Genomic DNA, 25,208 nt, shown 5'->3' on the forward strand with positions numbered 1-25,208 from the left:
CTATACCAGGCAACATGATGCTGGCTGTCTCTGCACGTGGTTTCTTATTCTCTGACATGAACCGAGGATGCAGGCAGGCATTTTCAGTTGCCTGGGGAAAGCCCGCCTTGGGAGCCTGTGCAGCCTGTAGCACTCAGATTGTGGCTGTTGGGTGTAACGTTTCCTTCACTGTACATACTTCATTGGGTCACATATACTGTTCTCTAGTAAAAAGGGGCAAGAACAGACTGGGATCACCTAGCAGTGCTCTGGGGAAGCTGAGGCTTTTTTCCAGGCAAGCCTCAGCAACTTTCTTTATGGGCATCAGACAGACTTCTGGCACTGTGTCTGCAGCTTCAGGTGAGAGCTTGTGGTGTGAATGGCACCACCTCAGCCAGAGGCAGAGAATAGGAAAGCATTTTTTGTTTTCTTGTTTGTGGTCAACCTTCTTTGACCAAGCAATATAAATATATACATGCTTGTTCTTTGTAAAAATAAATAAATAGCTATGTCTTACAATCCACTTGGGAACTGGATCCAGTCCAGAACGTGGCAGCTTGCTCTTGTTATTAGACGTGGTCTCTCTCTCGAGTACTTGCAGCCAAAGCTCCTGTGCTGGCTGATCTCTGGCTTCAGGGCAGAGTTTATTTTATTCCTTCCCCCCCTCCCCACCCTCCAGCCCCCCAGTCATAATCTTAGCCATAAAAGGAATGGGACTTGCCTCTGGCTTTGAAGGATACTGCCTCATTTGTCCTTTGGGTCTTTCCAAACAAGAATCGCAGCTCCAGCATTTGCTCACTCCCTAGTCCTGAAATAGTTTGTGGCTCTGCGCCATCTTTTTTAAGGTGATGATAGGGATCAGAGAGAGAAACTTGAGCATGACAGGGATGGGAATTTGAGCCTGGGACGTCTGTTTTAGTTGGCAGATTGATATTTTGGATCTGCTTGCTTGTCTGCTTGAGCCAAATTCATTGCTCTCCAAACTACATTGTGAGATGCGCACATCTTGACCAGCAATGGTACCGAGCTCCCCAGATTCTGCATGAGTTCCACTCTCACAAAGATGTGCTCAGTGTTACTCAAACTGGGCCCCCGGTGACCAAAATACTCAACTACTCCCAAATTACCATGTTTTTTCATAAGTACAAGATCAAACATTTCTGCTGAAACAAAACCTCATGATGAGGTCACTGTGACATGCTTTGCTTGAAACAAGATTATTTTTCTGTGCGTGTGTGTGTGCAGTGAGGGAATGAAGGGAAAAGTTCCACAGAGAAGTAAAACTTCAATGGCAGAAGTTTCCCTTTCCCAGATCATAGAATCATAGAATAGATGATCAGATTCTGATCCCTAGGGGTAAATATGTCACACCCTGCATCTGAAGTCAACAGGGTTAGTACAGATACATTTCCTTGTAACTGAAATCAAAATACTGTTGCAGGTTGTCCCAGGGAAGATTTTCCCTGTCTTATTTGGCCAAATACAGTGCTCTTTAGGTCTATACAGGAACCAGGAGAAAAGACTTACTGTTAAAAGCGTGTTGATTTCCTTCAAACTGGCTGTGCTTATGGACCTTCAGAAGGTGGAGAATGTGGTTTATGAAACCCCCTTCCCCTCTTGGGTGGGCTTTTAATAAGCTTTAGAGTCTAACTACTCAGCTGAACTTAATTTCAGCCCTGGATTTCTGTCTAGCTTAGATACAATATAAGGACTGGTCATATGCACTGCACCATCTCTTGGAAGGTGTCACGCATCTCAAGTTGACTGGTAACCATCCCCAGTCCTTGGCCAATCTTAGACTGCTTGCATGAAAAATACAACATATGAGAAAAGCTCCATTAAGAGAGCTGTTGTTAAAGAAAACATTACTTATTCTTAAATCTTAACCAAATTATGTAGCATTTTGAAATTTCAGTAACAATAATTTTCTGGTGTTCCCCTTTTGGGGGCAAAGACTGTTGCCAGACTGGTGTCATTATGGCTTTCTTCAGAAGGGATATTCTGGATTCAGATGAACTGAATTTCTCTCTTAGTCCTTTTGCTCCCCTACAGTTAAAACTAAAATACAGAAGCAATTTAGGGAACTCCAGGGCTTGGGGGTTTTTTTGTGTGAGGCAGAAGAATTATTTTCTTCCAATTTTGTCACAGCCTCTGATTCTTTAATATTTTGTTGATGATGTGTTTTGTTGTTGAAGTGTTGCACATTTTTTTGAGGCTTGAGTTATCTGATATAAAAAATGAAGCAAACCTTTGATTTTTTGTTAGCAGCAGTCAGGAATGTGGACCTTTAAGCAATTTAGGAATGTAGAATTTCATATTCTTAACTCTGTGGGTACTTCATTAGAAAAACTGGCTTTTGAAAATTACTGGTTACGGATCGCAATCAGATTTACTGGTAGGGTTAAACCTGGTTATAAAGCCTGACCTTGTTACATAAATTACTAATCCAAACCAAACTGGACATGTTATTTGTTTGCTGGGTGGAAACAGTTTGCTGAAAGACCTCTTTAGTTAATTTTGGTGTGTGTGTGGAGCAATACTTGACACCTTGGCCTGGTTTGAAGCCCAAATGTAATTAATCCCTCCTGGTCGTGGTCCCTGCCATGCCACCAACAGGAGCTGCATCTGCTTGGATTTGCTGCCAAATCTAGCTCCTGCTCGACTACCAGAGGTCACCATGGAGATGTTTTGTACTATGACCACTCATTTTAAATATTAGCTTTCAGCCTTTGAGCTTATATTGGAAGTTTACAGTTGCTGTTTCTTTAGAACATCTGCTTTTTCATAGGAGGGAAAAAACGCTTCAGGAGAGTTAAAAAGCCTAAATTACAGATTTGGCGTTGAATGTTTGTTACAGTAGTAACCAGTTACATAGCATAGAAAGGTCCATCTATAAATACTTTAATATTATTTAATAAATTATGGTGGATTTTATAGCATACCTAATAATAACATTAAATGTTTCTGCATTTAACAGGCGCACACATTATTTTAACAATATCTTCGTGTTATATGCTTTGCAGCAGCTTGTTATGGCTTCATCTGTTAGGCATTTACTATGCATTCACTTTATTTATTTCTTTAGAAAAAAAAGAATGCTTTCTAATAAGATGTGAAGGAATGTAGCTGCATCTAGTGATCACTTAACAAATATGATCAAGCATTTATGAAAGAAGTCAAAATGTAAAGCTGTATTTACATACAGGGATGACTCATGAGGAGTAGAGCTTGTCTTTTGCCACCTGCCTCACAGCCATCCTAAAAGTATGACCCGTGATAAGGTGGCTTTACTCCTTCAGTCATCACTGCCTGTGGTGTGAGTGCAAGTGTGATACCATCTAGTGTGCTGAGCTAGGTTCCTACTGTGGCTGAGGTGTTAGGCTGGCTTTAATGAAGAAATAGTCTTGGCCGAGGGTATCAGGAGTGGCTGGGACTGCCAAGTAATGCATTACAGTGAAGGTATTTTGTTTCGGAACACAGCATATTTTGGTAAGTGGTAGCTTTTCCAAATCTTGTGCAACAAAGTAGACCCCTACCCACCTCACCTCCTCTCTTCACTGTGCTCATGGCTATGAAATAAGCAGTTTTTTGCTCTTTCAGCATCTGTTTATTTCAAAAGAATTTGAGGGCTGAGTTCAGTCTTCTGTTACCAACAGGTAAGATGGCTTTATTTAGTAGTACTTTAGAAATAAATCTGATGCTATTGATAAGTTCTGTGTATGTAGTGCTTAGAGAAAGCTCCATCTGGGAGCTTTATTTCTTGTTTTCTCCCAAGGCAAAGTTTCACTGTTGACATCCATTGTTAAATCCAAGCAAAATCACAAATGCCCTAGGAAAAGAAAATAATTCTTTCTGAATATTTTGGACAAGAGTATAATTGCAGGTTATTTTTGGTGAAGCCTTTCCTCTGGGAATCTGGAACTACAAGATGTTTCATTCTGATGATTAAATAGGAGAGACTAGCCAGTGATTCCCAGCTCCTGGCATTTAGCAATTTCTCTTGCTTGTAATCCCTCTGTGAGTAGTGGGACTCCCCCAGCGAGACACTTTTCCACCTGTCACTCTTCAGGTCTGTTACAACACCTGGAACATCTGTATCCTTCTTTGGACATTGCTGACCATGCTGTGAAGGTGGATATGTATTAACAGGACTCTTAACCCAGCTACAGTGCTGCACACTGGCAGAACCCGCCAGAAATGCTAAATAGGGAATAAGCCATTTCCATGGCCAAATGTTAACTGGGGAGGAAACCTATGGCCAGTAGGAAGAAGACATAGGAAAGGTCATGGCTTTTTGTCCAGTTCTCCCTGCTTCCCACCCCCTGCTAACTTCGATATTTCCACAGGTTGAACACTATTCACCGGAGTTTGGTGACTTGGAGACATCAAACAGTTAAGGCAGAGATTTTTTTAAGCATGAGTAACTGATATTGGCCTTGCAAAGCTGCTGCATACAAGGCTCCGTGTTTAAGTGCCTGAATATGGAAGTTGGTGACTTGCTTTGTGCAGTTGGGTTTGCAAATGCTGGTGTTGGGTATTTGCCAGGAATAGAATTTGGATCTCTTGACTTTGTGGTTTAACTCCTGGGCAGCATTTCTTCTTCTCAGTACACTGTATACTGTGCTTATTCATATCAAAAGCAAACATGATGCTTCCAGAGGGAAAATTCTTTCTAGTGATGAATCGGAATATGTGGAATTTGGGGTTCTTCTTTTGGGGGTTCTTTGTCATTGGAGAAGGGGTGTTTTATTTTTGCAGTTTGTCCATTTCTTAGTTAACATCCACTCTGGGACTCTCTCTAGGATGGGTACTTTGCTGAGTTAGTAGATAAAAAAAAGTGACCTTGAGGTTTCCGAACCAGACAGTGTAACTACCCAGCCTGTATTAGGGCCTCCTTAAGCTGGAGAACAGAGCAGTTTCTGCTTTCCATGGGAATAGGTTAACATCTTGGTACACCAAATCACAGCGCACACGTCAGCGGGCATACTCTGCCCATGAAGCATCAAGAAAAAGATGGAACAAACAATGTGGAAAGAAAGGGAAGGTCTCCTCATGTCTTTGCCTCCCTTCTGACTTAGGTTTTAGCACAATTTGCGGAGATGTAGAAAGCAAATAAAGTATATTTCTGAAAACTATTGTTGTCCTGAGGGTAGGCAGATGCCTGGAAAGGAGGCACCTAGGAAGTTCTTCTCTGCCTGCAAGAGCTGTGTGAGTCTAGAGCATATTTGGAGAAGATTTACTCTGAGAGAATTTAGCTGTAATAAGCGTCCAGTAAAGCGGCCAGAGGTGAGTGTCCCCTGCAGGGTTGGAAGAGAGCCAAAAGCAGAAATTGGCCAAATGGGTGTGTGAGGAGGGGTGCATGTTAGACGCAGCAAAAGGCGTGATATGGGCAATCCTCCCCCAATGCTTTATCTTCCTGCTCCAGATCATGTGCCTATGAGAACTTCTCCATTAAATGGTTATTACTTCCTTTTTTTTTCCTCTTTGCAGACAAATTGGTTTTCCCCCATCACTTCATTCTGGGAAACAGCCAAACTGTTTTAACCACAACTTTCCCAAATAATTCAGCCCAAAGACAGACAGACATACACTAGGAAAATATAAAACCAAGCATGGAGAGTTTGGCGATGTCTTTAGTCAATGAAAGCTGAGTTTCTTAATGGAAAGTGTCAGGCACCCTCAACCATAAGTAGTGCTAAAGCACAGCCTATAATTATGCAAATGAAGAGAAGGTGTTTTTGCCAACTGGACTGATTTCCCTAACATTGCGTTTACTTTTAAGTATCCGGAGTAGTTGCATGAGTTTTAACAAGGTGGTTATAAAATCAGGTTTTGAGCGTGACTGAGCTGCCACTTGCAAATGTGAACAGCTGAAGCCTCTGAAGAAAAGTGGTGAGTCAAATTCAGCCCCAGAGAGTCCTGCACAACAGGAACCAGGAGGGGCTTTAGATGATTTGGAGAGGGTTTTTTTTTCCTACTGGTAGTGGAAACCAATTATCTTCTGACTGTCATAGTTTTTTGTAAACAAGGTAAGAATTGAACCTGGCAGGTTGTGAAAGGCAATTTTGATGAATGGAGATTAAAAGAGATAATCACTGCTGCTGGGATTGGGATTTTACACTGTTGGAAATCGATTGATCGGGAAACACTTTCTTTGCCTCTCCTACAAATATAATTTGACTTCTGGGGGGTTTCTTCACCTCTAAAGGAGCATAAAATCACCAGAGGTGGAAACAAGCAGTCATAATATGTATACTGACTTGAGAATGGTATTGATACGTCTTATTTATGGGATCAAGATTAAGCCATTAAGAAAATTTGCAACCATGTTTTTTACGTTCTCCGTATGCTCTTGTGCCACAGAGTGAGGACTGTTGAGGTCCATCTAAACATATTCCTCTTGCTGGGTTTTGGTGATTCCCTTGTTCTCTTCTGCTGTCTTCCTTTGGCATGCTTGGCTGCATTAGATGTGGAAAAACTAAGGCTATTTAGTTTGCTCTATAGTCTTTGGATCATCTTGCTTAGGGTTTACAAAGAAGCTCAAAAGAGGCGCTCTGTAAACTCTCTGGGCTGTGGGTCATGTGGTGGTCTTCCGTATGCTGTGACACAGAGGGTTCCTGCCAGTCCTCTTTCTAAAGAAGAAAGATGCCAGCATTAACTAATCCATAAAGCTCCTTTACGCTAGGCATCCACCCAGCTATAGCTGTTTAAAACCTTCATGGTGGCTTAAATACTGTTGTTGATGCTGTTGCCTTGGTTCTCTGTTTACTCCTTGTGATAACACCGAGCTCTTCTTGGAGTGTGGGTAGATGGTGCAGCACCACGTGATGAGTATAGCAGAAGTAGATATCACAGTGTCTATTTTACATTTGAAATACAGTTTCTGTTGTAGGAAGCATCACATTGTGGTGAAAGGGATTCTGTCAGATCTGCTCCTCTGGCTGATTTTCTAGGACATAGTCCTTGTTAGAGAAATGGGGAGTGTCTTTGATGGTTTCAGTCTGCGATTTGGTGGTCCAGGCTACACAATGGGGTTTGAGTGTAAGTGAGACTAGGATATGTCCTCATGGCTGCTGTCTGGAATAAAAGGCAGCCAAAATCCTCTGGGAATAAGTGTCTCATGAGTGAGTATCCGTGGCCAGGAGGCATTAGCACTCAGAGCTTACTGTGGGTGGGGAACTGCCAGAGCAGTGATCGAGTCAGTCACTTGGATTTCTAGAGGGGCAAAATAGACATTACTGAGCAATTATAAGAGATAGCAGATGACAAATAGAAATGCCTTTGTCTAAATTTTTCAGCAGATGATCTCATTTTACACCAGATCCTCAGCTGCTGTAGATCAGTCTATTCCCTTGAAGCCTGTGTTGATTTGCACCTGCTATGGATCTGGCAGTGGTATGCTTGATTTTTAAAAGAAAATAATTGTGGTTGTAGTGTAAAATCAGCTTAGTTTTGGATTAAAGAAGCTTTCAGCATTTCAGTCACTCTGGAGGTTGCATTCACCACATGTTTGCGAAGTTGCAGGCTGGCACACTGAAACTTCTTTCTTGTCTTTCAGGTGAATTTGTATCATCATCTGCTTCAGTGGCTATTTTGGAATATTCTCAGACTTATCCCTAAGTGTTTTTTCTGCATTATTTATTTTGAAAGCAGTGGTTTTAAAAGGAATTCTTACCAAACCCATTTGGCCCCATACCCTGTCCTTGAGTTTAACTCATTCAGTCCCATCCTGCAGTATCAGGAAGGAATGCAAATATTGCTAGACCTTTGATACTGTTATCTAAATAAGTTTCAGGTTAAATTCTGCCGAAAGAGAACATTTCTTCCCTAGCTCACCTCCCCAAAACTGGGCTTATTAGCTGGTGCTAGGAATGTAATGGGGACCCCTGTATTCCGTGGTCTCAAGGAAATGTTTTGTCTTCTCTCTCCTCCCTTTTTGCCTCTTATCCCCCACCATATTTTTTTATTTCTAAATGCAGCTGAAAAGTCAATGACACTGCTTTTAATACCACGTGATGTGTTGCTGGGGTGCAGGCACATCCATGGACAGTATATAGCAAGCACATTGTGCTGAGGGGTGCTTACAACAGCCCTGTAATGCGGCTGATTTACATTGGCCCAGGGGAAGAGGTAAACTGGAATCATGAGGAGGCTCTTAAACTTAACCACATCTCCTTCAAGACAGCAAAATATCCATACAATCTGATAGGAGAGAGGTGGTTCACCGCCCCCCCCCTTGCTTTTTTAAGAAGGCAAAAACAATACATTGCATATTTACATAGAATTCCCTTAAGGACATCTGTCATGCTGGAGATTAAACTGAATGTCTCTCCCCAGTTTAATGTTATGCCTTCAGGCACTCTAAACCCAATAGATTTAGTTACTCTGCTCCAGATCCTAGATTACTAACACAGGCAGTTTTTATTTCTTGCCCTTATTTTCCTGAAGCATAGAACCTTTGCTTGTAAATTACTGTCTTTGTGGGGGTTTTCTAGGTCACTTCCACTTAGTTTTTGGAGCCTGGCCCTACGCTGGATTTGTGGTTAGTGTTTTTCACATTAACTTCTAGCAGCCACACTTCCCTCGCTTCTGTCTCCATATGGTGCATTAGGCAAGTTATTCAACTAATTTCCTTCCCTTCATAGTAAGACACATCACAGAAGCTACATCTCCATCCATCACCTTTTATCCAGCAGAAGTTTGCACTGCATTTAGGACTTGAATGCCAACTGCCACTAAAAAAAATGGCCAAAGAGCAGAGAAGAAAACAATTATTTGAATGTTATTATGTTGATTTCTGAAAACCAGTTTACTTTCCATACTTGGGGAGTTACTCGCTTTTACTGTCCTGCTAGGACTGTATTTAGATGTGTGCTGTCTGCAGCCGGGAATAATTTTGTTATGCCTGCTTGCTTGCTTGCTTGCTCACTCTATGTGGCTTGAATCATAGCTCAGGAAGCTTAGTCACAGAGGCATTTGAAGATACATATTAATTTGTGGAAGAAGAGGAGATTTATTTGAAGGAGGAAGCTGCAGTGGCTTCCCCAGTTGAGGCACCACTTGGCCAGTTGACTTTACAGCCATAGATATGTCTCCATTAACGTAATCAAAGGAAAACAAACAACAGACATTTGGACATCTTCTGCAGGGTGATGTTTCCAATTCTCACTTTTCACCAGTCAGTTACAAACAATGAGCTAGGATTGAACAGTAACCCTGCCACCGATGTCAAAATTCCCTCTGGCTTGAACAGGAGGTGTTTTTTATCAGCAGCCTCTTGCGAGGGAGCAAAGGATTAACTCCTTTAAGTGACTGGTTATCAAGCCAGCTTTACTCATTAGTTGTAAAGTTCAGTATTCTGCCAGTATCTTTTATATTTATGAGTTAAATGTCCCATCTTGTGGCAACTCCTGCATTCTACAGCGTTCAATTTGTCCGTGTATCCTTAAGGCAATTCCAATAAGTGAGACAAGCATGAAACCTCCTTTCTTTCTCTATTTATCCTTGATGGTTTTAAGAGTCTGTTTAACTGTGAACCTGATGTATTGTTTTGCAGTTTCCATGCATGTGGCCAAGTCCACAAGTCTTAGATCAGGCTCACCCAGTTAATCCTTTGACTTCTGTCATTAATAATGACAGATGAACATGCCTCGTAATGTATCTTCCAAGATGTTTCCAAATGAGCAGCCCATGGTCAGTGTTATGGCTCTGCCACATATACTGTCATTCTTTCCCCTTACTGTCTGGTTATACTATGAAACTTGAACCTCATCGGGCAAGTGTAGAATTTGCTAGGGGACTAAAAACACCTCATTAGCTATACAAGGGCTTTCAAGACTCTTAACAGATTTCTCCATTAAACTCATAAATTTCTCCATAAATTCCATTTTATATTTGAATCCTAGTCAGTACCACCAACTGCGGCATCATCAAGGAATGAATTAAGGCTGTTAGGAAGATATTCTTGCCAGTCCTTCCTATTAAAGCTCAATAGAACTGACTTGCGGTAGAGGAGGTGCCTGTATGCACGTCTCCATGCAGCACCTCCAGGATCCCTTTCTTGCATTCTAGCCACATTTCAAGGAGATCTGTTGCATTCTGTCTCCCCAACTTTCCCTGCACATCCAAAAGCCCCTCTCCTTCCATCGCTTTCCTGTGCAGTGCTGCTGTGCAGCTGACAGTACTTCTATCCAAAGCATATATACCCATATATACCTTAGTCTCAAAATGGTAAAACTGCATTGGATTTGCATTAAAATAAAAAAAAGCAGCAGAAAATCTATGCATAATGACTCTTCGTGGATGAACAATGCTCTGATGCTCAGTAAACACCCAAAACTAGAAAATAAGAGTGACCATTCTCAGTGAGAGTCTGTCGAGTACAGAGAGCAGAGGAAAGGCTGCAGTGATGACAACGCTTTCTTCACTGTTTGTGCTAGTGTTATCTGGTTATTGTCTTGGTGAAGGTTGTAATCCGCTATAAAGGATGGACACAGCATTATCAGCCCAAATCTGTGTGCTCTTTACCTGGGGTTTGAGTCCTTCTCTGTATGAGCTGTGCATTGGATAGAAGGACAGACAAAGCTGCCTTTCACCCATCAGCTGCTCATAAGCTGCAAAGAAATAAGGTTTTATTTCTTGAAGCAAGACGGATGCAATAATACACAAGTAAGGAGAGTGGTGACCCCCTCAAAGGTATTGGCCCACAAAGCTTGTAAGCTGATCAGTGGAAAAATGGAATATTTTTTAAGATGTAGATCAGACTGGCTGTAGTCAGCCCCTGCATCCTTTCCAGTCTGATTTTTAGACTTTTCATAGACTTTTAAAATATTCAAATCATCCTATGGTCAGGAGTTTCACTGTTCAACAAAACTCCATCATAGTGCAGCAGCTTCCAGCTGCATGTGCTAGCTCTGAAGGACCTCTGGGTGAGGGCTGTGGTACCTACATTACACAAGTGTGACCAAGGGACATAGTCCAACTCAAAAGGACCTAGGTTTGAGAACAAAGGTAAGCTCTTCAATTTTAACTAGAAATGCTAAAGACTTTCAGCTAAGAGTTTCAAAACTTAAAAGCTGTAACAAGAAGTCGTGATAACCAAAGAGGGATAATTCAGGGATTCTGAATTGAGACTGTTTCAAACCTGATGCCACATCTGATCCGAGCTGTGTAAATACCTTATGGAGGAGGGGTTGACCCTCACTTCTGTAAACTATGGGATTTCTTTTGTATGACATGGAAAGACACATGCAGTATTTCAAGGAGGGAAAGAAAAAGCCTTCAAGGGTTACATCCTGCATCTAAATTCAGCTTGCCAGAACATTTTGCATAACTAAAGCTGCGACTGGGCCATTAAGGTGGCCCTTCATGAGTTAATCCAGTTCAAATTATAAAACTGCATTATTACGCTCTGTGGAAATATAGAGAGAATATGAACCAAAGACCAGTTCTAGAGGTTGCAAGCTTCACTGGTATTTCCTTGCTCTGGAGTTGTTGAGAGAATTAGACAAATAAACAGAAAGGTCCTGGCTCTGAATTAAACCCTGTAACTCTTTAAGTCTTTGTGGTGCTTTCATTGATCTCTGCCCCTTCAATTACTCTAAGGGTTTTTTCTTTGTGAGAAATTTAAATATACCAAAGAAGTGCCATTTTCAGATTTCAATGGTTGCTTTTAAAGCCTAATAAACAATGGCAAAGGTGTGGAGAGCATATGCTTAATGCAAGGGGTCCAGCTCACTGCTCAGTGCAAATTGGCAGAACTCCTGTGAGCTTGGGAACACTCCAGCTGGGAGTGCAGACTTGACTTTCCACCAGAACATACGCTAACCCTGGCAAAGAATTTAAGCCCAGGTTGTGAACTGCTTACTCACAAGGATGAACAGCTACTCATAAGCAGTTAAATTGACTTCACTGGGCCTCTTCAGTGAGGAACTCCTTGCTGGTGAGAGTAAAGGTTTCACAATGCAGCCCTTAATTTTATCTTGTAAATAGCTGCTGGCAGGTTTGTTCAGTGCTGTGAGTGATCATCATTTTACAATGGATGACCAGAGAGGATGATGAGATCTGAGACCAAAGGGATCAATACCTGCTGACACAAAAAGAGAAAGAAAAATTCCTTTTACCTCCATTGTATTACCTCCCTCTAAAGAGATGTTACTTCAGCTACAGATATGTGGTTCTGTTTCACCAAGTCATCAAACATTATAAAAGTCAGTTATATAAACATTTGAATCTGGTGACATTTGATTCTAGTGCTGTGTGGGCAGCCTGCTTTACAGCAGAGATTTCTAAACAGGCAATCCAGTTTTCCAGGTAATTAAAAATGTTTGCACAGGCTAGTAGATTTATCTTTTGAAACCATTTTAGCAGTACTGCTCTCCAGAGTGGTATCAGTTGACACAGTGCATAATCTAGAAGAGACTAATTGCTGCATGATTTCTAATTTTTTTGCAGTCATGTAAATGAGCTGAAGTCTGCACAGGTGGAGCCTATTAAAGTGAATGATTTTGCTCTCGTGATGTTATCTTCATTTGCTGTTGTCTTATCAACTCTAAGTAGGAAATCTGCTGTCATGAAAAGCAGGCAAGGGAACAATGTCTGACTGAAAAGTCTTGTTTCATTATTTTTTAATTCATACAGTACTACCTGCCTAATGCAGTTTTCTGATTACCATGTGAGGCAGACAGTAATGCAGTTTCATTCAAATAAGGGAAGCAGTGCTTTAATTTAAGCTAAGAAATCATCCACATTTCTTACCAGGCAACAAGGATTGTGATTCAATAATACATGAATTTAATAATGCATAATGGTAGACTTTGCAGGTACTAAATAGCAGTATCAGAATGAATTAGTATGCTATGTTATTCTATGGGAGTCCATCTGCTTTGTGCATGAGCTCTTTCTCTGTCTCTGCTTTGGTTTTTCTTGAAGGATTTCAGTCTCTAAGAGGTGGGATAAACAAATTAAGTTTTACTCCCAAAACCTTTTTTTTGGCTGCACAGGAAGGCCTTATAACAGACCATGTACTACTGTCGCATGATAGGTGGTAACTCAGGACTGCAGCAAGAGAGGGAGATAGATGATACTTTTACCATCAGGAAGTTCTCGGGAGCACTGGACAGTAAGGCACAGCTGTAGGTCCTCTTAGAAGATCATCCCCAAATATAGGCACCCTGATAGCTACAAGTTTGGTGCTTGTTCTAAGCCTAAGTAAAGTCATAGATTTGTACTATTGTTATCTGTTAGTATAAGAAGGTATTCTCTTTCCTTAGTCTTTCACCCCAGCACGTTTGAAGCAGCAATCACACTTTTATTCTGCAGGGCTGTTCTGCAGCTCTACTCAAGCTAACATAAATTGATCTGCCCTTGGTATTCATCATACTACATGCAGGTTCCATGAGCCATTTTAAGTCACTGGATAATGGGGATGTACACGAAGAGAGGAGAATTTATATTTGCATCATCTACTAATGTGGCTGAGTTAGGAGACTGATCCTTCAAGGCTTCTAACCTCCCTCCCTTAGCATCAGAAGCTGACAGGGCTTTCTCCTAAGGGTTACTAAGGCCCGCTGAGGAAAAGTGTGTCCTTTGCCTTCACCTGCACTCATCAGGTATGATCTCTAGTGTACTGGCCATTCAAATAGTCCTCCTGAACATCTCCTGTCTTCTGCTCCTTGAAAAGGAGGCACAAGATCCTGGTGAAAATACAAAAGGCGAGTATAACTTCTCACTTTTGTCCCCAGTCCCCTCAATCTCAGGATGCTTCTGTCTCACCCTGTTCATTTCTTTGAAAGGTTTGGAATTGTTTTATTTTGCCTTTCTTTGGCATTCTTCACTTCAATGAGTCCTGTGTTCCAGCAAGTTTGCTGGCTTCGGTGGTAGCTGTGTTTGTTTTAGTTGAAAGGGATGTTTTCACCACTGTCAAGATGTGAGCACCCAGACCTAAATCTGGAGGGCCCACTGCTATAAAAGATACAGAGCAAGGAGGAAAACAAAAAAGAAAACTATGGGCCTGATTCTTCATTTGCCAAAAGGGTATGTAGTAAGTACCCTGTTAGTTTCCATTCTGCAGCCCTCAAAAATGTTCCCTCAGTGAAATCCCATTCATTTCAATAGAATTATTCCTGATTCACACTGTCCTCATATGTTTATAATAAAAATTCATACCAGTGCCATCAATACCCTGCAGATTATTCAAACTGAAAGAATTTTTTAAAACAAATCCAACTTTCATAATTTTGCTCTTTGTACGCTCCTTTCATTTCACTCATCACAAGGAATAAAAACTTACTGATTGGTTTCACTTTTATTTACAATCCAGTTAATTCCCTGGCACAATGATATCCTATTTAGGTTCATGACATTGGAGTGAATTGGTCAGAGTTGGTTTTTTTTAAGCAACCTATTTTTGTTGCATTTTTTTAAGTAAGTTGATCATCTCCTTTTATTGGCATTTTAGGAAATAAAACATTTGTATTCCTTAATAGTGTTCCTCCTAATTCTAAAGTGCCCCTGGGAAAGCTCTGATTAACTGCAATACATTCAAATGTAGAATGATCTGTACTGTTTCCATAGCAAGAACTTCCAGAAGACAGGATTATGTTGGTTTTAGCTCCTTAGTGTTTGGAGAGTGCTTATGCATAATATCTGTGTGTACATGCTACATGTATGTGTGTAGGGATGAGTGCACGCATACAACAAATGGTTTGTTGCATGTTTTTCTTAAGAACTAGGAAAGTTGAAATTTTTTTCCTTTTATATTTAGGCCATTTTGCTTATATTTGTTTTCTTTTCAGCAACAAATTATGTTCATCCTCTGTGGACAGAAGCTCGCTTAAAGTTGTAAAATAGATTTCCCCTCACATTGTCCTGCTCAATAAACCTCTTGTTCTATTATGGAATCTGTGGGAGCCTTCTCTGGGGACAAAACCAGAATGTGGAATTCATTATGTATCGCCCAGTGCCCCATGTGGAGTGCTCATCTGGATTCCTTCGACACAAAAACGTGCTTTATGCCATTGCAGGGGCTTTTGAGAATTTTGAAGTAAATCCAGCTCAGAGCTGGTATATCAATGGCAAATCCTCTTAGCTCTGGTTACAGGAGATCAGGATGTTATTTCAGCATTCATATGTGGGAGCTGTTCCATTAACACCTACAACAGTAGATGCGGATATATATTTGGCTGCTGTTTAGTACAATCTGTTTGATGACTTATCCTGAAGACAGGGATTCAAATTCTGTTCTTATTTGTACCTATGTATCTCCTCAGAGTTTGCTGGTTTAATATCTCTAACAAACCATCATCTCTCTTCCAAGGAAGGAACACTTAACTCAAAGGAGATACTCGCTGTCTTAAATCACTCACGTTGTATTGTGTTAACACCCTCATACGCCTAAATGTTTTTATGCGGAGGTATGGTTTTTAGATATGGGTTTATTGCAGGGACTAGTCCTGCTTATTAGCACTAGCCTATACGGTGTGATGTGGCCCTCTTCATTCCCCATGTAGCTCACAACTTGTAGCCCTGTCCCTTAGGTCATGGCCTGCTCGTGGAAGGAGATAAGGGGTCAGGCCAAGAAGTCCTGTTGCTAGGACAGCATTCACAGTGGAAGATGTGAGGAAGGTTTCAAAGCCACCATTCCCTCCTGCAGGAAGAAATAATGTTTTGTGAAGAGTGTCCGTAGGGTGTCTTGTAAGCAAAGAGCTGCTTGCCTGCTGTTGAATTTGGAGAGGTGAGTAGTGTAGGGGGTAGCATGCTTGGAGACCTCTGAGAAACTGAATGGTTCAAGTGACAAACAGAGAAATGGCTCAGCCTGACATAGGTGTACTGAGTAGCAAAGAGAGAACAAAGGGACCCAGAGGGGTGGTTTTCTCTGGCAAGCCCTGTTTAGAGTCTTGTTAAGGCTGGTTTATGACAGTGCTGAAAATGGTACTTCGTATTTTCTCTTGGTGTGTTTTGAATGTGAGACAACTTCCCAGGGATTATAACTGTAATACAGGAATGATCTCAGCAGTGAATTTAATAGATTAGCATTTATCAACTTTTAATCCTTTCCCACCAGCAAAGCATCCTGCATCAGTTCATCTAAAAACTTTAAAGGGCATGGAAGTTGTGGCTGATGAATACAAAGCTGGCTCACTGGTAGGGTGCATTACTTGCACTGGGTTTGCACTGAGTTTTTTAAAGGTCTATGTATTAGATGGCTACAGAGTTGACAGCTACTTCCAAGACTCTTGTGGTATTTAGTGAAGATGAAGGTTTCTGCTAGGGTCATATTTACCCCAGTGACAACAATATTAGTCATAGAGCAGATCTGGTAGTAGAAAATGAATGCTGTTTGTGTGTGTGCAGAGACTTGCGTGATTAACTATTTATGTACTTTAAACACTTCTTAAATAAGGGCATCTCTCTTTAAACACCAAGATAACATGTAATTTAATTAAAACTGCTATTTTCCTGGCTTTCTTCAGAAAAATTTCCTTTTATATCAGAAGTGTGCAAATGAAGTGATTGGCTGTCCTTATCAGCTCATCCTTCTTTTTTAACCATGTCTCTTCTGATAGTTGATGCTTTGATTTTGCTTTTGTATTTCCCTTGTTACTTTAGTTCCTGGAGGTATATGTTCAAAGAAAATCCTCAGTTTACCCTTAAAGAGCTAATCCTTATGGCTGTGGAAAAGACCATGAAAACAGCCATTAGAGAGGGTCACATTCATGAAAGCATATAAAAGCATTTTAAAGTAGATTGTATTTAGTATGCCGCCCTTTCTCAGCTTATCGCGTGATTTCTGGGTGACTGTTCTATGGTTTTGAGATGCAAGAGACTGGCAATCTTGGTTTCTTGTGTGCATGTGTGCTGGGGGACAGCTTCTTTCTGCAACTTAAGGGTTTTTTCACCTTTCAGTTTATATATGGTACTTTCTTCTGGACTCAGTCAGCACCCTGTTCTTTTTCCTTATGTCTAACCTTAATTTGTTTTGTTTACTTGACAGTTCAGGGCACTTTGTAGGATTTGGTTCCCGTACTCTCTCTTCAAGGGAAAGACAACCCACCCAGAGACTCTGTGTTCTTAATTTTGTGAAGAGAGCCTGGAGGTTTTCACTTCATTGCCTGGACATAAAGGTACAATCCAGCTTGACTTTGAGCAAGGTGCTAGCAATTTTGTAAAGCCATCATCCTCTTTTCCTGCCACTGTAAGGATGCAGTACCTCTAGGTGACTCCATTACTTGCAGAAAAGTCTTGTCTTATTTATGTCCTGAGCCCTGGCTGCAGGTTTGGGCAGCATTATAGGATGTGATCACACATGCATTCCTGTCCTTACGCTCTTCTGAAGATTTCTGTTTATGGCTATCACTGGAGACAGGGGTGGTGGCGTGGTCCAGAATTACCATTCCTGCAACTCAATTTGTTTGCCATTGGGGAGTGTTAAGCCCTCATCATTGACTGAGAGGAACTGTTTGAGCTGGATGATTTACTATGTTCCTCTCCTGTTCAGACTGCCTCAAATAATGAATTTATAGCAGGGCAGGGGCTGTCCCAGGTATTTAATCTTGCAGGTGTGCATTAAATGGCAGGAGACATTGTTGCTTCCACTGGTGAGGGTGCAGCTCCCATGGGAAGGTGTGTGTCGTGTATCTGCAGATGTAGGGTGTGAGTGAGTGCCTTGAGGAGCACTACTTAAAGTATGGGGCACTACTAAAAGTATGGGACACTCCCAGACAACTCCTAATAAGTGTTTCTCCACTTCAGTTTCCACCAGCTGAGTCTGTGGAGGCTAGGGACTGTTCTTTCTCTTTCCTTGGGCAAAGCCCTTCATTACAATGTGGGTGAGTGCAGCCCTTGAAGTTCTACAGAGTATATGGCAGGACTTTTTATTGATAATACTTCCTCACAGTCCAGCAAAGGACAGTGATGCTTAAAGCACTGATTTTTTTGGATGGGTTCAGCAAAAAATTATTTGAAGTTTTCTGGTTTTGTGTTGTAATGGTGCTTAATCTGCATCATTAAAATGCAAAGAGTTATTGCCTTGAACTTTGGAAGTGGGAGATGTCATGTATTGTGTCCTGAATGTAGAGCATTTGAGGTCAATATGAATGTCTGTTGCTACATGAACATGGAGCCGTAGGTGGCTTTTATCTTGGAGAGCTTCCAGTGAAAACAGAAAGCGAGCATAGTCAGGGTTAGTAGAAGATGCCCTTATGGAAAAATGTGTGGCACTTTTAATTCCGCAGTATGGGGGAACAAACTACATGTTGCGAAAAGGAGGTCAGTTAATGTACAAGGGAAAGAGAAATAGAGGAGAAGGTAGAAAAAAAGGAAGACATAAAGTGGAGGTGAAGAGAGGCTACGGTCAAACAGCTTTGAGGCAGAGAAGGCTAGTCACCTTTGGGGGATGTTTCTGGGTGTCCAGAAACCTCTGCCTTGGCAGTGTGTCTGCAAGGTTTCTTCACTGGATTTAGCCTTCTGAGGGAGGGGTCCCCATCTGGAGCTTATTGGGTTTGAAGGACAGCAGCTGTCTCTGGCACTTTCCTGATTCCATGGGGGAAGAGTAGGCGAAGTGGCTTGTCTGAGTCTTGGTATTTCCATTCCTCCTAATGCACCAGTTTCCACCGTATCTTGTGCACTCCTGGTAATTCTCTCACTTGCTTCCATTAGTATCTTGGCAGTGTATGACAGGGCTGAAATGACATGATCAGGAGCTACTGCTGTCTCAGTTGTTCCATGGGTTTACCGGGAGTGTTCTGGAACAACTTTAATTGAGGATAAAGCACTCCAGAAGAAGGACAGAACAGAGCATTATAGAATCATTGTTAGCAGTCTTTTTAAAGAATGAAGTTGTACAAGGTTTGAGTGACAAGATTACTTCTTACTGCACAAGTCTCCATTTTATAATTTGATCTCCAGATGGCTGTGATTATTCTCAATCTGGAAAAAGTATATTAGTGAAGATTCTTTTTTCTAAAAGAAAAAATGCATGTGTTATGAATTCCCTTCATAATTGAAGCTATCAATTTTTCTTCATTTTGTTCAAAGATAAATTCATTAGGGAATTGTAAGCCCTTTCTACCAGACAGGATTGATGTAATCTTCTCAGCTTGTCATCTGCATCATTTTGAAATGCAGGGTAACTTTTTTCTTTAAATAATCAGGTAGAGAAGATAAAGATTTGCTGAAGTTGGTTGGAGCATAGGCTCTATACTGGGTAAATTATGCAACCCATGAGAAGAGTACTCTTGTACTGTGTAGACATGGTTGCAGGAATGGGAAAACTATGAAGACTGGTGCATTGAGGCATATGCTGGGTCAGCAGAGTCTCTCCTCTAGCCTGTTATCCAGGGGGAGAAAGCTGTTGGAAGGATGCTGATTCCCAGTCTAGAATTTATTTCCTTTGTGAACAAAGTAGCCTATGTCTTACCTCTGTTTTTTTTCTTTTGAACAAGGCTTGTTTGATTTTGGTGTCTCTTGGCTGTGTCCTCTTCTTGGAAGGCAAGGAGATGAGAGAATAAGAGGAGAGCATTTCCTCTTCTTTGCAGTGGTCTCACTTGTGCCTCCTCTCAGAATCTGCTATAACATCCATGCAGAGGATCCTTCTTTTCTAGCTGACAGGTCACAAAGCTTCTTTGAGGCAAGGCAGGCCCACCGCCCAGTTCTCACTGCTGCAGCTCTTTATTTTCTCTCTAATTTGTTGTGGCTTGCATGCACCTCATTCTTCATCCAGCACCCTCAGTGCAGGATGTTGGCCCCAAAAAAACCTTTCTTAGTGAGGGAAGTCTGTATCAAAACATATCATCCTTACATCTAGGAGAAATGAGGAAAGACTGTTTTTTTTGTCATGGTTTATCATTTCAGGTGGAGGGAAAGAGAAAGTCCTATTAATCACATGCTCTTTTTATAAGTGATAATGACAGATAATGTAAACATCCCATTTTAAAACTCCTTGGTTATGTTTTTCTTATGCGACAACTATTTCTGATTAGACTGAATGCCAGAGCACCCCATTTACTGTTTGTAAATGCCCCAGGACAGCTTTGGGAGCTGTGGTTACAGGGATAAAAAGGTGGGGTTTGGTTGGTTGATTTTTATCATATCACAGCTCTTTTGCAAGAACTGGATGTCTCTAAATCTAGAGGACTGCATTTCTTACTGTCACCATCGTATTCAGCCCAGGCTTTAATTTGAGCATAACCTCAGCCATTGCAAATCCATGTGTGAATGAGGAAAAGCCTCAAGCTGGAAACTGGTTGGACTCTGATAGGTTGCTTTGTGTTGGTAAGGGTGGAAGAGCATACATGAAAGTTTGAACTTCACTCAGTATCTATTTATTTGACCAGCTCCCAGGATTAGCTCTTGAGACAACAAGATTTAACTTCTGTGAGCTGCTCTCAGAGGCTGTTTGTTGCTACAGTGCCTAAGTGACTCAGAGGGAAAGGTGGTTTCTGGGTTTTGCAGGAGATAGTCTAACCTGGAGTTTTGCAAGAGGGAATTTAACCTGTCTTGTAGATCAGCAAGTCATCAGGAGCAGAGTTACTGTGCTGGTCCAGAAGCTAAAAGATTTAATTTCTCAACACAGAAAAACATAGCTGCCCTTGCAGTGGCGATGAATCTGCCTGGAAATGTAACACCTCACAAGACATGTAACCAAAATTGTATTGTTCAAGAATGGAATAAATTAATTAGACTAAATGGAGACTTTGGCTGTCATGACTCCAGGGAGAAAATTCACAGGAGGCAGGCTGCCTTTTCCGTAACAGCTTTCCTCCTCCCACCTGCACAGACTGGAGCTTTCTGTGCCTTTTTTGCTCTCTGCCTCGTCATTTGAGTCTCTGTCCCCAGCCCCAACAGCTAAGAGACTCCTGCTTTCCTTGAATAAAGAACAAGAAGCCCAGCAGTGAGAGGGAGTAGAGGAGGAGGACATGCCTTTCCAGCCTCAGTGACGACTCATGAAGTCACAGATTCTTCTCTCTATTGAACTTAATCCCTCTTCAAGTTGTTTTTGCTGGCCTGCTCTTTACTCAGCTTCCTGGCAGCCTTTCCTCAGTGTGTGCTTCTTCTCCTCATATGGGTCACTGGAGCCACAGAGAAGACATATCTCCTCTGCATTGCTTGGGCACACAAAGTGCATCCTGCTGGTTATAGACTCCATCACCTTATTGCATCACTGTGATGAGGTGGATGCCACAAACAACCTGCAAATATTGTGTTCATCAAGGGCAGAAAGACCTTCTTAGCTATTTTCAGGAGCAGAGCTGTGTGTCATTACTTTGCTGACTTTGATTCTGATGAGTCCCTCATGTTAAGTTGCCAGGTTGTTGGGAGGGTTTTGGTTGCGTCAATTTTTTTTTTTTTCGTATTTTTAAATTTCTGACTCTGGAGAGAACAGGAATGTGTCAAGGGAAGATGAAGGATGTGTTGAGGTAGTGCCATTGATATTAAAGGGACCAAACTTTACCAGCAATCACAGCAAATATCTGACTTGCTTAAGTGAAGCCAATTACTGTATTATTGCCTCCTTTTGCACTATGCACAGTAGGGATGTCACTGGATAATGGTTTGCATGTAGAGTTAATCACTTTGATGCATTTCTGACTGATCCCAGCAAATTATGTTTTGGTTCCACTATATTAAACACAAGAGCAGGGGATTATCATTAATAAATCTAAGGCACAGCATGCATAAATCTTGAATAAATCAAATATCAATTACATAGGCAGTATCTGCTGACATCTGCTTTCATCAAATAATATATTTGAAATAGATTTTATTCCACTTTTTTGGAGTCAAAGGAATGTTAGATTGGTGCACAAAGAACCTTACTCCAAAGAGTTGGGTTATGTAGGCATACTATTGCTTGCTGAGCAACATAAAGCAGCCTCCTTTTTTATTGCCTTTCATTTTTATACATAAATAGCACATTGGTTTCATAGAGTAGTTCACATGGTAAAGAGAAGATTTGTATCTTTTGGGAGAAGCTATTCTGTGTATGCATTGCTAAATTCTATTTTCATATATTTTTCAAGGTTGCTTATGATGAGGATGCCATATAGTCACAATCTTTTCATGAAGGGGTGGCTGAGTGGGGTGGATTCAGCCCAGGATTTCCCGGGGATTGTGACAGGTGGAAAGTAAGTTAGTTAATGCCCGATTTCAAGAGAATTACAGAAAGGGAGGATTAAGTATGGGAAGAGCCGAGGAGCCTGTGGGTGTTTGAAGGCCTGTGGGCAGGGTGAGTATTTATCTCTGAACACATCATCTCCCTGCTAGGGGCAGATGAGGTGTTTCTCTGACTTGTGGGAACATGCAACACAGGAGTTTAATGTGACACTGAGTTCTCTTCCTACCGAGGCAAGGGCCTTGCATGGCTGCAGAAGCAACTCCTTCTATTGTGCACCCTCCCTTTGGTTGAGTGTGTGGGGACCTTGTTTGCACCTGTTCCTGTTCATGAGGAGGGATTCCTCCCCATGCCCTGCAAGGACTGAGCTACATATCCAACAAGGCAAGTGACAGAAGTAAGGAATATGATGTTGACCTGCCAGTGGAGTCTCTTCAAATACTTTGGCTCCTCCTTTTTACTCTACTTCTCTTCTTTATCGACTAAATCTTCAACTCATTTCCAGATTAATGTTGACTCTAAGCACCCCATAAAACAAGAGTGCACTCTCCTATTGAAGGAAAAACAGGGTAAAACTTTAAAGGTGTGCACTGGACATTTTCATGTCCAGCTCTGCTCAGCCTGCTGAAGTCCCACATCTGCCTTAGCTTCACAGAAGCAGTTCAGAGGTTGGAGATGCAGCTTAGTGTGACCTGTGGATATGCAGGTTTCATTTTATGGGCTCTTTGGGTAGCAAACAATGCATCTGAAGGCCTTAGGGACACACCAGAAAAGTTCTCTGGTGTTTTTGTATAATACTTAAATGGGTGTTTTCAAATATGTTGCACGCACCATAATAAGTTTGAGTACATGTAGATGGATATAGTTTTCTAATGTTGGTGCACCATTTGTAAAGTGTGCTTGTTTGTTAACAAAATTATTTCTTTTCTGCCTGGGCAACTGTTCCGTGTGTTAATTCTGAGTAAACTTGCAGATAACAAAATTATATTATGTGTATGCTAAGCCAAAAGGAAAGTAGAAGCTTTTCTCATTTTTTGGAAGAGCTGCCAGCCTCTAAATTAGTTATTTCAACAACTATAAAAGTTCTTTAACTTACGCATTCACATAAAAGAAAGATTATCTTATGGATACATGTATTTAATACAGCTGTATTGATACAGCTGACTTTCTTTTGGGTGTATCCTGAAAGGTACTGGGAGCCACTGTTCCAGTTTGGGGCAAGTAGACTTCCCTACAAATCTTCATACCAGTTCCTGCAGTAACACTGGGAGGTCTGCAGGCAGCGCAGCACTTGGAATGTGGAAAGTGAAATAGTGTATGTGTGAAGAATTTATAGGAGTACTGTCCCTTGGGAAATGTTTTGAAAATAACTGACACTTGATATAATCCGCTGCATTCCAAATGCAAAAAGGAAAAAAAGGCTCTTTAGAAGTGTTTTTCTGAGCCCCAGGGATGTCCTCTGGCAGACATGGTCCAGCTGTATCCAGAGAGGGAGGGACTCTACTGCAACTAGGAAAAATAAATAAAATAAAATAAAGAATGACACAAGTGCTGCTTTTATTTTGGTGGTAGGAATATTTAAACTTTCAAGAGAATTCACAGCAAAAACTAAACTGGTTTGCAAGCAGAGAACGTCTGTCTGAGGAAAGGCTCTAGAGTGTTGAAGCAGATGTTGTTCAGACTCTAAGGTATTTCTGCAGGAAAACTGGACCTAGCCTGCGCCACTCCACAAGAGAATCTGGAAAGGCCGTCAGAAAAGATCAAGGTCTTTGCTTTTATTCTTATAGAGGTTTAAATCTTCTTGAGTTGACATGGGTATTGGTATGTGTGGCACCTTGTGTCTGCTGCATGTACACATGTGTACATCTGCCAGTGGCAAGGAGAAGCTGAGACCAGGGAGGCATTCCACAAAAAACATTTGCAGCCAAGTCACATTTCATGTGTGCAGAGTACAAGGAGAGCAACATTTTTAATTTTAATTTTATAGAAATTTTTTCTGGTTCTTTTTGTCCTAAGGGAGGCATGTGAAGCATGAATTTTATCTCACTTTATCACAACCACCTTGCCCACAAGTCAGCGAGGTGGCCTTTCATTTATGTTTCATACATTTTCATTCTTTATTTTGCTGAATTTTTTTTTATCTTGATAGAGTCTCATCGTCTGAGTCTGCTGCCACAGGCTACTAGTCTGGAATGGATCTGAATCTCAAACTCAGTCGTGCTGTTAGAAGATACAAAAGGTGGAGAGATGTACAAAAGGCTGTTGGGAACTCCATCTAGCTGCTCAGGCCATCCACGAGATGGATGGGTGAAGCCAAGACTACCAGCCAGGGCCACTGGGTTTCATGTGTCTGGGACAGCCCATAACTGTGTCAAAGTGTAGGGACACAGATAAGCAGACAATAATATGTGGGGATACTGAACATAGTGTTTCACACAGTCTGCCCTTCAGGCTGTTCCCAGCCTCCCTGCCAATGCAGCTTGAGATCTTTGCGCAGGGCTTGACTTCCCCTCTGCCACAACCTCTGGGTTCACCGACACAGTTTTTAAGGATGTGAAAAAAGTAGGCCCTAGCTTATCACATGAAGTATCTCAGTTTAAGGTGAAAATATTCCCAAAATGAGCTTGCTCATAAGATTGTGTAAGATTTGGGTTGAAAGGAAAAGAAAATACAAAGGGTTTATGTATGGTGGGAGATTGAAAATACTGCCATTTCTCTGAGTGTATTTCTTTTTCTGCCATTGTAATTGGTTTCCAGCAATTGTTTAAAGCATCCAGCAATGATAATACAAGTATTTACAGTTATTAGCAACTCCTGATGTTGGAAAATAAGCCTATTGAATATTAAATTAAGTCAGATTGCTTAATTAATACTATCTCAGGGCTGCCCTAAAGTTTCCCTACTCTGCAGGTCTACATGGATGGCAGAGTACACAGTCATAAGCTGAAGTGCAGTCTTTGAGCCACACTGGCATGATGTGTTACTGAAAGCAGCAAGATCTGTGTATTGCAGGCAGTTTGCAACCCCTTACTTCTGCAAGAATGAACATGGCAGACTTCCCAGATCTTTTATACTTATTTATTTATATGTACAGACACATATATAATCTGCCTTTTAG

This window comes from Phaenicophaeus curvirostris, chromosome 2, assembly GCF_032191515.1.
Source record: "Phaenicophaeus curvirostris isolate KB17595 chromosome 2, BPBGC_Pcur_1.0, whole genome shotgun sequence".
Lineage (NCBI taxonomy): Eukaryota > Metazoa > Chordata > Aves > Cuculiformes > Cuculidae > Phaenicophaeus > Phaenicophaeus curvirostris.